Genomic DNA, 17,599 nt, shown 5'->3' with positions numbered 1-17,599 from the left:
GATGACTGTGGAATAGCAGATGTCAGTGAAGGCAAAAGTGAGGTGAGGAAGAAGTACATGGGGGTGTGGAGGCTGGGAGACACCGGAACCAGGATGATAATGCCAAAGTTCCCCACCAAAGTGACAATGTAAATCAATAGAAACAAGACAAAAAGAGGGGTCTGCGCACATGGTCTCTCTGTAATTCCCAACAGGATGAATTTAATCTGAGTGTGATTTCCTCCCATGACCAGGTGTTACCTACCAATGCAAAAGGAAGGAAAACACCAAAATCATAGCAAATAGAAATTCACTTTTGGACCATATTTAACTACAATCGATCACCAGTTTAACTGCCATGTTTTGGTGGAATTAATATTTTGTATTGTATTTTTTAAACCCAAATTATATGATTTTGTTCTTCATTTGAGGTACTTAGAAAAGAACAGAGAGTGCAATGAAGCAAAAAATGCCATTTTTGTTCTTCTATGCTGAGAAACCTAAACTATGGATTTATTCAAGCACCTGATTTTTCAGGTTTGAGTGAAGAATCAGATCTTTACTCACTTTCACATTCGAGGCAGTTTGCATCGGAAGACAGCTTAGAGGAACCTCATGGGAGTGCAAGTAAACCTTGAGCAAGAGAAAGTCACATTCCCATTGAAATCGTAGCTTACACATTAATGACCTCCAGATATTTTCCCTTGGCTTTTAATTCTAATGCCAGTCTTACAATAGCATATATCAAAGTGTTATACATAATTCAAAAAGGATAAAATTCACATTGCTAAAGTCATGATTTCTACCTTTCTGAGTTCCAGCATGCTGAAGCATCCTAAACCTATGGGCATTATTTTGCTTGACTTAAAAAAGAGTTGGTGTTATAAGAGGCTGATTCCAAAGGCTGATTTGTTAGTGACCATATTCTGTTGACAATCTGAAATGCTGCATTTCTTTATAACAGAATGAGATTCATCCTCATTTAACTCTTGGGTAATTCAGTGAATCTCGCTTTAGCTGCTGATGTAAAAGAAACACAACCTGCATCAGACATTGCTCCCTCTTCTTATAAAGGAAACCCACATTGGTAAGGCTGTTTTCTGACACAGCTTTACCAAAGAGGAAGTGTGAACATGCAGACACAAGCCCACTGCCTAAATTGAGGTGAGGCTCTGCTTTGTGTTGGTATTACCTCCTCTGCCTTCCCTCTGCCACCGAGTGATGGGAGCCAAGGGTTTATCCCCATCGCAGCAGAGAACATCTACGTGCCGGCATCAGCTCTGTTCAGCACCTGATGTGAAGAGAGGGGAGCTCCTGCCAGACTCCAAGAGCCCAGCTTGTGGTGCTGGGGCTGTAAATACAGTTGCCTGTGCTCTCCTGGGAAGAAGCCTCCAGGGCTGCTCATGCTTTAGCAGAGGAAAACAAAGAGAAGGAAAAGCAAAGGGTGTGAAATCACCTCTGAAAGGCATTGTGGTGCTTGGGAATCAGAGAGTCATGAAGGGCATGAGCTGTCCTTGAGCACAGCTACACAGCAGCACCAGTGATGAGCAGCTCCTGGGATGCTTCTGACATACTTGTGGATTATGCCAAGCATTCTATCTCTCGTTGCCAACAGGATAAGAATGGGTTTAGAGACATTTCAGATCTTGTAGAGGGTCCCTAAATGTGACAGGAGCCACAAGTGACTCCATCTCTGGAGCTGCTGATATCCCTCTGTGAACACGTGCGTGCCCAGTTTTCCAGACCCAGTGGGATTATCCACATATAGTGCCTGGATGGCCAACACCTGAGCTGGTGCTTTAGGGCTTCCACTGTATTGCAGGGTGAGAAATGGGCATTTGAGGCAGTGATGAATTGTCCCAGGGTGAACTCGTAAGCCTTTATCCCCCTGAGCAACCTCAGCTGGGGCTCCATCCCCACCCCATCCCCATTTACCCCTCATCTCTATTTCAGCTCAGCCCAGGGAAGTTGGGCTATTTTTGAGTTTTTTGTTTCCCTTTTAGCAGGAGTTGTGCACATCTCTGGGATCCTTTGATGGTGACCAAAGCTTGCTCATGTATCTGCCTAGCAATTGCTGAACCTGACCGTGATCGGGGGATGGATTTGACCTGTGTTGGCTTGGTTTGGCTTGGTCTTGGACCTTGCTTGCTTGACACCCTGGAATCTCGGCTGACCTTGGCCCAGGTCTCTGCTCCTGCCCTACTGCTCTTGCTCAGGTACTGGGGGATGGCTCCTGCACCCCATGGTGTTCTCCTTTGCTTCTGTTTAGACAGATTTAGGAGACAAACCCCTGTGGCAGTCCCCAGGCTCCTGCAGACTGGAATCCGTCACCCTCTGCACCCAACAGCCCAGCCAGTGCTCACTGTTCTGCCAGCCCCTCTCCGCCCAGATCCTATCCCTACACGGGGAACATGGGAGATAGTCTATTCAGTGAGGGAAATTCGAGTGAGAAATCAAACATTACATTCAAGTGTTATTTTCTGGTCCGATTTCAAAGGCCTCCGTCCTTCCCAACTTTTCAGCATTTAATTGCATTGACTGTGGCTCCTTTGTTGTCCACAAGTAGAAGACACTTTTTCCCCTGACCTAAGTCACCATCAACAGGCTTAATTTGTAAGTGACATAGACAATTTGGTTTTCCCTGGTGTGCTTTAGCAGGAGCTGGTCATGGACGCGGCATGTGGGCGCTTATTTCCATTTATCTCACCATTTAAGTAAATAGGACTTAAGATGAATGTACAACACCCCTTAATATGAATGGGATGAGCCCTTGATGTGCCCAAATCCTCTTGACCACTGGGTGGTCTCGGCACAGTTCAGCATTCTCAATTATGAATTCTGTTGCTTACAATTCCCTTCTCTGAAGTGAAATCTCTTGTGAAGCTGCAGCCTGGGGAGGGATTCCCCCTGATACTCCAAGGTGAATGAGGCCAGGAGCAACCCGATGTTACCATGAAGACCGCAGGACATAGTTATTGTGCAGAAAGGACATCTAGGAGGTCACTGTTCCTATGACTGGCAAATTATACACATAAACACATACGTATGTGTGCATATATATAAAAACACAAATGCATCCTAAGCTATATATTTCTATATAACACAATATATTCTTGTGTTAAATGTGAACACCAACACACACGAGACTGATTTTCCTTGCCTCAGTTTAGCTGGGGTCTCAGTGATTTATGGGCTGGGTGGGGGAGGCAGCTCCTAGGAAAAGCTTTTCCCAGGAAGGATGGAAACCCAAGACCTAAACGGATGATCTGATGTTCTAATGCAGTTATGGAGCAATGGGATATCGTGCGTGAGTCAAGTGAGTGAAATTCTTCAACAGGTCTGTGTTTGGAACCAGGCTGCTGAGTTAAATCACAGTCAAATTGGCCTTTGCCACCTCTATTCCGGCAGCTGTAGAACTTCACCCTTTCATTTTCCTCCTCAAGTTCTGCCTTTCTCAAAGCCTTTAAGAGAAGCTCCAAGGAGTTTTCTAATTTATACCCACAGTGGTTTGTTAAAAACAAAGGCAAGAATGCTATCAGTAGAGTTTGCGCAGGAGAGCTGCACTTTGGTTTGAGGCAATGGGGATTAAAGAAACCCAAAGCAAACATGGGAACACACCAACACCCTGAGACAATGTGAAAATTGAAGGTAATGAAAAAACCCAACCAAAAGTCTTTATTTCCTATGCAAGAAGTCATTCCCGGCACAAATTGCAGCTCCCCCATATCTTGGTTGCTATAAAATCGTGATGCCACCAGAGAAAACAGTCACCACAGGGCTCCCCACGCACCCAAAACTTCCCCATTTCTTCAGCAGCTCATCACTCAAAGGTGAGAGATGTCCCTGATCCAGTTGTGTAAAAAAGCTCCTCTGGGAATGGATTTGGAGCTGAAGGGCTGATAGGAAGGAGAAGGCTTGGCTGAGTCCTGGATGGGGATTTTCCACCTGTGGTCACTTGAGCTGTGGCATCTCCAGTGGGAAAAACACTCTTTAATCCGGGGGAAAATAACCCAAACAGGGATGTGACCCTGGCCAGCACTAAGGAATAAGTCTTTATTTATACTTTAGTCTTTATTTATACTTTATTGTTTATTTATACTTTAGTCTTTATTTATACTTTATTGTTTATTTATACTTTATTGTTTATTTATACTTTATTCTTTATTTATACTTTATTCTTTATTTATACTTTATTCTTACACTTTACTAAAGTTACCAGCCTGAAGCCGGCTCGTACTGTTGCCAGCAGGACATGACAGTATCCACATATGCCTGCTCTTTAGATGCCCATTTCCCCTTCAAAGCTGTATTCATCTACTTCTGAACAAAATCCATTCCTTTTCCTATGTGGTTTTTGTTCCTTCTTGGTACCATTGCTCTCTGTGGATACCTCCAAGAGGTGCAAAATGGTCACAGGAGTCCCTTTAGGTATCAAAAGGCAGAAGTTTTGAAGTAAGTGGCTAGAAAATCATGGATCAGGATTTCTTATACGACACCACCATCTGTTGGACGTTGCTGGGAATAGCCACTCCTTTTTCTTTAAGATAAAACCTTTTCCTTTCTTGCTGGGAAACTGAGAGATAATAGATAAATAAACTAAGGCCATCATGTTGCCTCTACAGTTGGCTGATCCTATGTAGGCAGTTTATTTCCTGACCCTGTTAAAGCAATGTCAGATGGTTTAACAGCTCCAAAGTCCCCTCACGTTTAGAAATGAATCCCTAAACCCCACTTTTCCTAATGCAGTTCTTGGCTGAGGCTTCAGGTTTTATGAAATGTAGATTATTGTAGAGTCACAGAGTGGTTTGGGTTGGAAAGGAGCTTGGTTCCAACCCTCTGCCATGGTCAGGGACACCACACACTAGACCCAAGACTCTCTCCAACCTGGCCTTGAACACTGCCAGGGATGGGGCAGCCACAGCTCCTCTGGGCACCCTGTGCCAGCGCCTCAGCACCCTCACAGGGAAGAGCTTCTTTGTTATCTGTAACCTGAACTCCCCCTGTTTCACTCTGAACCCATCACCCCTTGTCCTGTCACTACAGTCCCTACTGAAGAGTCCCTCCCAGCACCCTATAGGCCCCCTTCAGACACTGGAAGCTGCTCTGAGGTCTCCACACAGCTTCTCTTCTCCAGGCTGAACAGCCCCAATGCTCTCAACCTGGCTCCACACAGGAGCTGCTTCAGCCCCTGCTCATCCTCGTGTCCTCCTCTGCACTTGATCCATGTCCTCCTGATGTTGAGGATATCAAATTCACTCAGCCTTTAAATGTTTTTTTTCATTAAATATTCTGTGCTCTCCGTACACAATTTGAAGTGCTAATTCCTGGTGTTTTAAATGATTCCCTTCTCCATCAGCTGTTTCCTCTAGATCCACACATCCCTCTCAGAAAGTGTCCCCATCGCACATCTTTACTCCTGACAAAGCCATCCCAGATTTCATAATGGAAGCAAACGAAAACATATCAGATCTCAAAACAGGTAAGGTCTCAACCTTTATCCCATGGAGGTGAAGGATTTAATTCCTTGTTGTTGATGGATGTAAATCACACCCATCACCACCTAAATAATCCCAGGGGAGCAGCTGGGCTTATTTAGGTGCTCTCTGATGCTGAATTAAATGGGTGAGGATGCCTATACAGTACCCAAGTTCCTGGGTTACTGGTGGATCCATCCTGGTAAGCTGCATGGGGTAGGAAACCCACCTTTTGTTGCAGAGCATTAAGTGCTAGGCAGGAATAACCAGGGTCATTCCCTACTAGGGCTTTCTGGGAGGAAAGAGGTGACTTTTGTCCTTTCCTGGAAGTCCCGCAGCCCCCTCTCATCTTTGGGAGCACAGTAACAGAAGCATTTCTGATTGAAAAGTAAAGGCAGCTGCATCAAAATGAAAAGGAAGTTGTGCTTTTATATTTTCATTCTAAGTAGCAGCAGAAACTGAGATAAAGGAGAGCTGGATTTCTCCTATGCTGAGGGTTGAACGCTTCTAAGAGCGCTTCTCAAGAGGTAATCTTGTTTTTGAATACGGATGTGACACACTACATACTGCTATGTACTAAACCACGTTCGGGGATTTTTGAAGGCTGGATAAAACTCTTAAAGGGGCTGATATTGTTCAGGTAACACCTTCCGGTGCCATTCATTTTAAAACCTGTTGGGTGGATCCTGACCTGGCTCTTGGGAGCCCTTTGGGCTGACCCTTGCCTGCTCTGACAGCTCCCTGGCGGTTAATGTGTAATCCCCTGCCTTGTTTCACCCCTGGCTCGGTGAATACCACAAAGGACAAGGCTCTGGAAGGACGGGTAGATGCTGCATGGGGGAAGACAGAGCAGCATTACCCTGCTAGCTGGAGCCTGGAGAAGCTGGGAGTATTAAAACCCATTTCAAGCGGATCTGAGAGCAAAGAGGAAGAAATCCCTGCTATGAAAACTCTGCTTTGTCCTGTGGCATCCACAGGCCTTGTAGCAAACCTTACCTCCTCTGCTTTATTTCAGGGCAGCAGAAACCATCCCCTTGAGGAACCAGAGGGATGCTGGTGCTGTGAGCATGGGGCTCTTTTGCTTCCTATTTTAAATGATCTTTTTCTTCACTCATTTGATAGTTTGTGCTGTAAGACTCTCGAAAGAGCAGCTAGCCAAACACTGTGTTATAGCTCTAGAGAGCTGGCGCCTTCCCCTTGCTCCTGTGCTGAGATCTTGAGGATAGCATCCACCATGATGGCTTTGGAGTGTTAGACGGGAGACTGAGATGAGCTCTTAGGCAGAAGCTCTTCCCTGTGAGGGTGCTGAGGCGCTGGCACAGGGTGCCCAGAGAAGCTGTGCCTGCCCCATCCCTGGCAGTGCTCAAGGCCAGGTTGGACACAGGGGCTTGGAGCAAGCTGCTCCTGTGGAAGGGGTCCCTGCTTGTGGCAGGGGTTGGGACTGGATGAGCTGTAAGGTCCCTCCAACACAAATAACTCTGGGATTCTATGGTTCCATGAGAGCAAGCTCACTGCTACCTAACCAGGAGGTTGTGATGCAAGGTTTTGCTTGGCTGTAGGATCTCAACAGCATCTGGACGTTCTCCTATCCATAATGTCAAGAGTTGCATATTGGATAACACTAGCAACAGTCTGCTTGGTGAGTCCTAGGGCAGCTTGTCGAAAGCTTGGCCAAAAAGCAAGACGTTGCCAAATCGGAGTAGGAAAGCCACAAATGGAGGTCCTTTCCCCAGGAATACAGGGATACATATTCAGTTAACTCTTCAGCAGAGTGTGGACCCACAACCTGCATGGATAATACCTAAACGAAGGCGGCAAGGTATGGCTTTTCAGTTTAATTTATCTCCATTCCAGTGAGTGTGCTCAAGCTGCAGGGAGATGTGATTGCTGGGGGGAAGCTGTCGTGTATAGCACAAGCTGCAGCCTTAGAAACACCCCAGGTTTCATATCTGCGCCTTGGATCACTTCAGACCAAGCACTTGGTTTGTCAAGCAAGAAAAAGCGAGGGTGAGCCTTTGTTAATTGTGAGCTTCAGGTCAATTGTCCCCTGGCAGGAGATGTGTGTGTCTGGGCAGGTGGATGCTGCCTCAGGGGGAGGATTGAGCCCCAGACCCAAACAGTTGGATTTTCATTACTTGGGTCACATCTTCCAGCTCCGTGGTGATGGCTCAGGAGCTGCTTTGCCTCCCGCATCTCTATGTGAGCAGTGAAAAGCAGCTCTACATCCCCATTAATAACACCAGGAGATCACACGCGTTGCTCACAGGACACCTGAAATGAGGAGTCTGCCTCTGGAGGAGGAACTCACCCCTTCAGCAAAGGGTCATCGAATAATGATGGCTCTTAAGCATGGCTCTGCTGGTCAGATACCAGCCACGCACACTCCTGCTTTGCTCTCTGCTGTAACTCTGTCAAGTGATGATTAACGTTAGGCAGGAAAAATCAATGAGGATTCATTCTGCCTGTTGTAAGCTGTGATTTTAGGAGCTGCTGGTTTCTCCCTGGGAGAATTTATCTTTGATCAAGCCTGAATGTGTCTTTTGTCTCCACGTTAGGCATCGTGTCTAAAGCAAAGTGAGGCGAGAAATCCTGGCTCTGCACCATCCTACCCTAAGGAAAGCCACATTTGCTCTCAAAGAGCTCCTCCTGGGACACAGAGAACAGCTATTTATTCCTCATGTACTCACACAGGACTGGCAGCACCCAAAAGATGAGAAATAATTGACTTTTCCTGGCAGTTACTCAGGAATTCAAGGACTTCCATGTGTCAATGGCTTGAGAGGAACTATGGGGAGCCCTGCAGTTTATTCATTCTGGTGTTGCCCTCCCTCCTTTGCCTTAAAATACCTACTAGCTTCCAAGTGTGTTGCTGATGGTTGTGGTGTTTAGCCTTGGGAAATTTGTCTTTTCCTCTCTCAAAGAGAATTTACCTTATATTGACTTATTTATATGTATGTGTGTATATGTATGTATATATACACACTTTGCGTTGACTTAAAGTGGTGTAACTGATTGATAGACAAAACGTGACATTCTTAACATTATTGAGGGATTTGGGCCTATTCAGCATTTCAATTTGAAGACATAAATCAGGCAAACTGCTTATAGGTTCACTGGGGTTGAAGATAATTATATGTCCCCCTCTGAGTTTATTCTCCTGGGCTTCACAAACAGGGAAGACATACAGGTGATGTGCTTTGTCTTATTCCTTGCCATCTATGTGGTGACCTTCATAGGAAACCTGGGAGTGATTGCATTAATTAGAATGCATTCCTGCCTACACACCCCCATGTACTTCTTCCTAAGCCACTTGTCTCTCCTGGATGTCTGCTACTCCTCTCAAGCCTTGCTCAGTGTTCTAGTGGAGAGGAAGATGATTTCCTTCATTAGATGTGCCACTCAGCTCTTCTCCTTTGCAACCTGTGCCACCACCGAGTGCTACGCGCTGGCTGCTGTGGCTTATGATTGCTACGTGGCCATTTGTAACCCCCTTCTCTACTCCATGGTCATGTCCCAAAGGCTTTGCATTGGGATGTTGGCTGGTGCCTACTTAGCTGGCGTGATCAGCTCTACCATACACACGGTTTCCATATCTCATCTCCCATTCTGTTGGTCCAAGACGATCAATCACTTCTTCTGTGATGGACCACCACTGCTAGCCCTCTCCTGCTCTGACACCCCTGCCATTGAGGTGATGGTTGCTGCCGTGATGGGGTTCAATGTACTTGAGCACCACGGTCTTCATCCTCATCTCCTACTTCTCGGTCCTTTCCACTTTCATGCGGATGCGGTCTGTGGTTGGTTAACGCAAAGCTTTCTCCACCTGTGCCTCTCACTTCATCTCCATTGCTTTGTACTATGGCAGCTCCCTCTTCATGTACCTGCACCCCATCTCCAGCCAGTCCTCGAAGCATGACGAGGTGATCTCCATGCTGCACTCTCTGGCTGTCCCCATACTGAATCCACTCATCTACAGCCTAAGAAATGCAGATATGAAGAACGCCATGAGGAAAGCAAAAAGTAGAGTCCTCTGCTCTTTGTCCATTCATGGTTCCTAGTCAGCTGAATGGAGAGGGCTACCCTGCCCTGGTGAGGAGAACAAGCAGGCTGGATATTGCACCTTGAAGAGGATGGTTGGATATAGCACCTTCAAGGATGGGTGGATATAGAACCTTCAAAAAGCAGGGACTAAACATACTTGGAAGCATGACACCTGGAAAACATGCTTTTCCTTAAACCAAGGCTACATTCTGTGCTGGCATGGACAGGACTTTCTGTGGCTGCAGCCTGAAACCTGACAGTGACTGTGTACTGGAAAGAAAGTTGTTGTCCAAAGTGATTGTTACTTAAATATTACTTGAAATTAATATATTTTATTATTTAAATGCTATTAAACATAACAATAAACTTTATTTCAGGGTTCAGAGAGCAAAAGGGAGAAGGTGGTGGCTTTGCCCTGCTGGCATCAAACCAACTGGTATCTGAGCTCATGTTTTATATTAGCAAATGATTTCTGGTGTTATTTCTGGGTTTAAGGAAATGTTAACTGATATTTCCAGGTATTTCAACTCCAGACCACAAGGTTTGGTCACGTGAAATGACAAAATGGATATTGAGGTGAGCCGTTAAGCAGAAGTTTCTCCCTGTGAGGGTGCTGAGGCGCTGGCACAGGGTGCCCAGAGAAGCTGTGGCTGCCCCATCCCTGGCAGTGTTCAAGGCCAGGTTGGACACAGGGGCTTGGAGCAAGCTGCTCCAGTGGAAGATGTGCCTGCCCGTGGCAGGGGTTGGAGCTGGGTGAGCTTTAATTTCCCTTCAATCCAAACCATTCTTTGATAACCCATGATGTGAATAAAAGTGCCCTAGTATGGGGTAGGTTTGCCTCAAAAACACCAATGTTCCTGACCCCATCTACAACTGATTTAGCGATATTTTAGCATGAGAATGTCCAAGCTAAAGCCTTAAAATTTTGGTTTATATATGGTATATTTTGTGGTTTACACCCTTAGGTGGATATTTGGGTTGGTCATATGAAGCTCACTGCATTCACAACAAAGCTCTGCTGGAGCCAAGTCCACCGCTTTCCCTTAACATTGTGCAGGGTGGGGGTTCTTCAAAAGCAGATAAACTTAGAACTTAAGACAAATTTCAAGTACATGGCTTTGTGTGGTGTTGAAAAGGATACAGCACAAGTAATGAAGCTACAGAAGAGCACGGATCCACTCTGAAAAATACAAAAAAAAAGGGGAGAAAAATAATCCTTCAAATTCACAGAAATCAGTGAAGAAAATACATTTTTTTTTCTGTTTTCCACATTTTGTGATGTACTTATTTGATTTTATTGTATTACGTTTGGATATACATGATGTTTCTCGCTGTTTCATTAGTGATGTGTGTATCAATCACTGTAGAATTATTCTCTTTTAACTTCCGGTCGTGTAATGAGCTCCTTCACCACTTTGACTTCAGATCTTGAGCTACAGACAGAAATACACCATTACAAATACACCGTTTTCTATTGAATTTACTTTGTGGATTATACTCCAACTAAACTTCCACATTATTTCTCTTGTAGGGATGTATTTCAGTGATCCCTTTCATTTCAATCCAAATCCATCAACTTGTTGAAATGACGGATACAGGAAACCTCATGGTTCTCTCCAGCTTCATCCTCTTGGGTTCCTCTGATGCCCCAGAGCTACAATCCACCATCTTCACAGTCTTCTTATCCCTCTATGTTTTCATGGTGCTGGGGAACCTGACGATGATCCTGCTGATCAACACTGACCCCCACCTCCACATCCCCATGTACTTCTTCCTGACCCACTTATCTTGCATGGATGTTTGCCTTTCCTCCTCCATCATCCCAAAAGCTCTGGAGACCTTCCTGCTGGGGAGAAGCCACATCTCCTTTTGGGGTTGCTTTGCCCAGATGTATATTTTCGTGGCTCTGGCTATCTGTGAGAGCTTTCTCTATGGGGTAATGGCTTACGACCGATACACGGCTGTGTGCAAGCCCCTGCTCTACACCACTGCCATGACCAGGGCGCGTTGCTATGGCATGATGGTGCTGGTGTACACCATCGGGTTCCTCACCTCCCTGGTGCACATCACGCTGGCAGGGAGGTTGTCCTTCTGTCAGGCCAGGAGCATCAACCACTTCTTCTGTGAGCTGCCCACCCTCCTGCAGCTCTCCTGCTCGGACACAAGCACAAATGAGGTCTTCCAGGTTTACCACGCTGTGTTAAACACCGTGGGCCCTCTCCTGATGATCCTGGTGTCCTACACCTACATCCTCCGCACCGTCCTGCAGATCCCTTTGGCCACGAGGAGGCTGAAGGTCTTCTCTACCTGCGCCTCCCACTTGGCTGCCATCACCAGCTTCTACGCACCCGGGATCCTCACCTACGTCCAGCCTCATGAGGCATCCCCATGGGATCAGGCAAAGCTGGTGTCGGTGTGTTACTGCATCCTCACCCCAACCCCCTCATCCACAGCCTGAGGAACAAGGAGGTGAAGGGGGCTCTGAGGAGGCTGTGGGAGAGAAAGCTGCTGCCACATCTCTGCAGGGTTTGAAAGCACATTTGGAGCCCTTCAGTACTGTGGAGGTAAGGAAGGAATATGTGGGATATGTGATTGTGGAACTGAGCATTACTGGCCATCATTGGTCGTTATCGGTCATTATTACAGATAAGGAGATCACACAGCAAGTGCAGGGTATGGAGAGCCAGCACAACGAATGGTTCTCTTCAAACAGGTTCAGGTGGTTTCAATCGTGACCTGAACCTTCAATAATTCATCCAAATAAGTATCAGGTATTTAATAGCAGGACTGAGACAGCACCATGTGTTTTGTGTTTAAATTGTTCTAAATGAAAGCAGAGCCCACAAAAAGGAGGCTCAGACTTCACATAAGGCACTGACCACTGTCTCCATTGCCTGCTTTCTAAGCATTTCCTCAATGATGAACTGGGGGAAGGTCAAGAGGATTTGATACAGCTCTGGTGTCCTCAACACAAAGTGGACGCGGAGCTGCTGGAGCAAGTCCAGAGGTGCAACAAGGATGCTCAGGGGCTGGAGCAGCTCCTGTATGGAGCCAAGCTGAGAACATTGGGTCTGTGCAGCCTGGAGAAGAGAAGCTGCTTGGAGACATCAGAGAAGCTTCCAGTGTCTGAAGTGGGCTACAAAAGACCTGCAGGAGGGCTTTGGCCAAGGGCCTGTAGGGACAGGCCAAGGGGAATGGCTTGAACCTGCCCGAGGGGAGACTGAGATGAGCTCTTAGGCAGAAGCTCTTCCCTGGGAGGGTGCTGAGGCGCTGGCACAGGGTGCCCAGAGAAGCTGTGGCTGCCCCATCCCTGGCAGTGTTCAAGGCCAGGTTGGACACAGGGGCTTGGAGCAAGCTGCTCTAGTGGAAGGGGTCCCTGCCCGCGGCAGGGGTTGGAGCTGGAGGAGCTTTAAGGTCCCTTCCAACACAAACCAGGCTGGGATTCTGTGAAATAAATCTCTGACAGTCTGTTGGTCAACAAAGCCCTTGTGGGAAATGGGGACGAGTCATATCTGAGCCTCTGCTCTGCTGAGAATTTAAGTAGGGGTGTAAAGGGCCTGAGTGCTGTTAGGAGGGAGGATCAGGGGTCTTCCTCCCTCCTGAACACCCAGGGTGCTGCTGGCCTGGGTCCCCTGACGAAGCTGATGGAGCAAGTGCAGTACCCAGCTGTCTGCTTCTGGGACTTCAAGCTGCATTTTTCACCCTGGACATGCGCACCCAGGTATTCTCAGTGCCTCTTTTTGCCTTCATGTAGTTCTTTTCAATAATCTTTGAATTATAATTATTCTTCTTTTGTAAATTTGATTGAGGGTTATTTCTCCCTCTGTTATATTGATTTTCCCACTTCACATGCCTTTGCTTTAGCCCAGTACCTTCCTGGGTAGGTCTCTGCAGAACTGGTCTTGGAGGTGCTGATGCAGCCAGAAGGAGTTTGGGAAACGAATGGTTTTCTTCAAACAGGGTCAGGTGATTTTAAGCATGGACTGAGCATTCAAGAATTCATTCAAATAAGTATCAGTTTTTTAATACCAGGACTGAGACAGCACCATAGTGTTTTGCGTCTAAATTGCACTAAATGAAAGTAGTTCCCAAAAAAAGGAGGCTCAGCCTTGAGGTAAGGCAGTGACCACTGTCTCCACTGCCTGGTTGATAACTGTTCATCCCAAACGAGCTTGAAGATCTGAGGGAAGGACCAAAGGTTCAATACAGGTCTGGTATCCCCAGCAGTTCTGATACAGTTTTGGTGTCTACAGAATCATAGAATCGTTAGGGTTGGAAAGGACCTTAAGATCATCCAGTTCCAACCCCCTGCCATGGGCAGGGACACCTCACACTAAACCATGGCACCCAAGGCTTTGTCCAACCTGGTCTTGAACACTGCCAGGGATGGAGCATTCACAACCTCCCTGGACAACCCATTCCAGTGCCTCACCACCCTCACAGGAAAGAATTTCCTCCTTATATCCAATCTAAACTTCCCCTGTTTAACTTTTAACCCGTTACCCCTTGTCCTGTCACTGCAGTCCCTAATGAAGAGTCCCTTCCCAGCATCCCTATAGGCCTCCTTCAGATACTGGAAGGCTGCTATGAGGTCTCCATGCAGCTTCTCTTCTCCAGGCTGAGCAGCCCCAACTTCCTCAGCCTGTCTTCATACGGGAGGTGCTCCAGTCCCCTGATCATCCTCGTGGCCTCCTCTGGACTTGTTCCAACAGTTCCATGTCCTTTTTATGTTGAGGACACCAGAACTGCACACGATGCTCCAGGTGAGGTCTCACAAAAGCAGAGTAAAGTGGCAGGATCAGCTCCTTTGCCCTGCTGGTCACGCTCCTTTTGATGCAGCCCAGGATACGGTTGGCTTTCTGGGCTGCGAGCACACACTGAAGTCGGCTCATGTTCATTTTCTCATCGACCAGCACCCCCAGGTCCTTCTCTGCAGGGAACATAAGAAGGCCATGGAGCTGCTGCAGTAAGTCCAGAGGAGGCCACAAGGATGCTCAGGGGCTGGAGCAGCTCCCGTATGGCACCAGGCTGAGAACACTGGGGCTGTTGAGCCTGGAGAACAGAAGCTGCTTGGAGACCTCAGAGCAGCTTCCAGTGTCTGAAGGGGGCTACAAGGATGCAGGAGAGGGACTCTTCATCAGGGACTGTAGGGATAGGACAAGGGGTGATGGGTTCAAACTGAAACAGGGGGGATCCAGATTGGATTTGAGGAAGGAATTCTTCACTATGAGGGTGCTGAGGCGCTGGCACAGGGTGCCCAGAGAAGCTGTGGCTGCCCCATCCCTGGCAGTGTTCAAGGCCAGGCTGGACACAGGGGCTTGGAGCAAGCTGCTCCAGTGGAAGGGGTCCCTGCCCATGGCAGGGGTTGGAAGTTGAGACCTTTTAGGTCCCTTCCAACATAAACCAGTCTGGGATTCTTTAATACCTTATATGAACATCCAACACATCTATCCCATGTAAGTGAGCTGGAGCAGTGCTAAGGACCTGTGACAGGCACACATAGGTTAGCATGTGGCCAGAAGCGTGTCCCAGCTAAAATCTTCCTGGGATGTTTGGTCCTCACATCTTTTCCTTTTTGGATGCTCGGTACCACGTCTGTGCTTTGTGGATTTGACCATGTCACATCCCCTTCTGTATGTCATCACATTATTGAGGAGGAAGATGCTCTAAATGAGACAGTAGATGGAGGGGTTTTAACATTTAATCCAAACACACCATTTCTGTTTAATGAACTGTACAATTGCTGGAAGAACATGTACGTGTATAATGACAAACTGAATAAATTTGTGGTTTAAAATAAGCACCTTTGCAAACTGTGGCCTTCTGCAAAGAACTGTGATGAATAATGAATGAACGTCAACAGCAACCAGTCAAAATCTAATTTAAATTGGTGTGAAGTGAAATGCTCACTTTATAAGCTTTTAATCAAAGTTTCTGATGGAGTTTTCATGAAAAATAGAGACATTTGGACAATTCCCTCAAGAAAAGAGAACACAACATGTGAAGCAACTTATTCAGATAGAATAAGAGAGGGACTCTTCATCAGGGCCTGTAGGGACAGGCCAAGGGGAATGGCTTGAACCTGCCCGAGGGGAGACTGAGATGAGCTCTTAGGCAGAAGCTCTTCCCTGGGAGGGTGCTGAGGCGCTGGCACAGGGTGCCCAGAGGAGCTGTGGCTGCCCCATCCCTGGCAGTGTTACTTAGCCCAAAGTAATGTGATGTTTTTCGGATGTACCTCCTCAAAACCCTTCATCCCCCTTTGAACTTGCCTCTGGATGAATGTCTGCTTGAATCAGTGCAACTTCCAAAGCTAAACTGAAGAGGGAAATTCCTCATGGGCTTATTTTTACCAACTCCTATGATATCACATCTATTTCCCCCCCAAAAAAAAACCCCAAGAGATGACAAGAGAATATTTATCAGAGACCTACATTGAGGGGATGCTTAACATCACTGAGCCTCTGCAGAGTTTAAAGCATGGTTAGGATGCGCTGTACCTGCTCCTGTAAAGACATTCAGTTCCTTCCTCCTCCAGACAGCTGACACAAAACGAGTTAAAAAGGGAAAGAGTAGGAGTTCTATCAACCAGTTGGGACTGGGTTGGTCAATGAGCAGCTCGCAATGAGGTTATTTGCTGTTGCTTTTCTAAGGGTATCTTTAACATCCTTGTTCCTCAAGCTGTAGATCAGAGGGTTGAGCATAGGGACAAGGAGGGTGTAAAACACAGCGGTGACTTTCTCTGTCTCCAGGGAGTACTTGGAAGCTGATTGCATGTGGCTGAGCCCAGCAGGGACATAGAACAAGGTAACGGTCAGGAGGTGGGAGGCACAAGTAGAGAAGGCTTTGTGCCTTCCTTCAGCAGACCTAATCCTCAGGATGGACAAGAGGATGTATACATAGGAGGTGATGATGAGGACGAGCACAGACATGGAAATGCTCCCATGAAGAATTACAAGCAAAAGCTCATTGAGGTGGCTGTTGGAGCAGGAGAGCTTCAGCAAAGGGTTAGCGTCACAGAAGTAATGGTTGACGGTGTTTGGACCGCAGAAAGGCAACAGCAGCAAGCAACAGGTTTGGATTAGGGAGTTCAAAATCCCCCCCATGTATGATGCAGCCACCAGCTGAACACAGACCCCCTGGGGCATGGAAACCGTGTAGAGCAGTGGGTTGCAGATGGCTACATAGCGGTCATTAAGATATCCCAGCCAGCAAGAGCACCTCTGTGGTCACAAACATGAGGAAGAAGAAATGCTGCAGGAAGCAGGCAGAGTAAGAGATGGTTTTGTTTTCCACCAAGAAGGCAAGAAGCAGCTTTGGAGAAAAGACAGAGGAGTAGCAAAGATCGACAACAGAGAGATTGCAGAGGAAGAAGTACATGGGGGTGTGCAGCCGGGGGCTTGTCTTGATCACTGCCATCAGCCCAAGGTTGCCCGTGAGAGTGATGAGATAAATCAGGAAGAAAATTACAGAGAGGAGTCTGCCTCTTGGGCTCGCTTGTCAGGCCGAGGAGGATGAAGTGGGTCACTGCGGTGTGGTTGCCTTCAGCCCTGTTACTGTATTGCATGGCAGCATCCCTGTGGGAAGGAGGAAAGATGGAGTGAAATAGGGAAGAGCAACGCCATGTGGCTTGCATATACTCTGTTAGGCTGGACATTAAACAATAAAGATTTGATAGTTGAGGCAACACTTAACTGTGGTTCTTGGTGAATCTTCACAGGCAGAGAAGCACATCCAAAAACCCTTCAGAAATCTCTTAATCATGAGGCTAAATCAGACCTTTTCTTTTAAAAACCCAAACCCAATCTTTGAAAACTGGAGAAGTGAAGAACTTGCAAACTGGTCATCACATTTCATTAGGGAGGCAGAAAAAGGGACTGTGCATTCCATTTGCTCCATGAGAAAGACTGAAAACATCTGAGTGTGATGCCCCAGGAGCCCTGAATCCATCACCCCAGCTCTGATACAGCATTGCTGGATCCCCAGCTGCCCACAACAACTCATTGAGATACTCGAGTCTCAGGTTTCCCTGTCAGCCTGGGGCAGAGAGTCCTGTCCTAGACAGCAAAAATAGGCTGAGCTGGCACATTGCTGTCAGTAGAACTGTA

General features: G+C 47.0%; 2 pseudogenes; one reads left to right on the top strand and one right to left on the bottom strand.

The window, feature by feature from the left end:
- Positions 1-93: 93 nt before the first annotated feature.
- LOC133270194 (olfactory receptor 5T7-like) lies at positions 94-9,511 on the top strand (annotated as a pseudogene).
- Positions 9,512-16,075: 6,564 nt separating this feature from the next.
- Positions 16,076-17,058, bottom strand: LOC133270193 (olfactory receptor 5J3-like; annotated as a pseudogene).
- Positions 17,059-17,599: the final 541 nt, after the last annotated feature.

The sequence above is a fragment of the Pezoporus flaviventris genome, unplaced genomic scaffold, assembly GCF_033815535.1.
Source record: "Pezoporus flaviventris isolate CSIRO_AGI_PZ_B2104156 unplaced genomic scaffold, CSIRO_AGI_Pfla_v1 ptg000019l, whole genome shotgun sequence".
In the NCBI taxonomy this organism is placed as follows: Eukaryota; Metazoa; Chordata; class Aves; order Psittaciformes; family Psittacidae; genus Pezoporus; species Pezoporus flaviventris.
The sequence above is the reverse complement of the archived record's forward strand: the minus strand, read 5'-3'. Positions and strand labels throughout refer to the sequence as shown.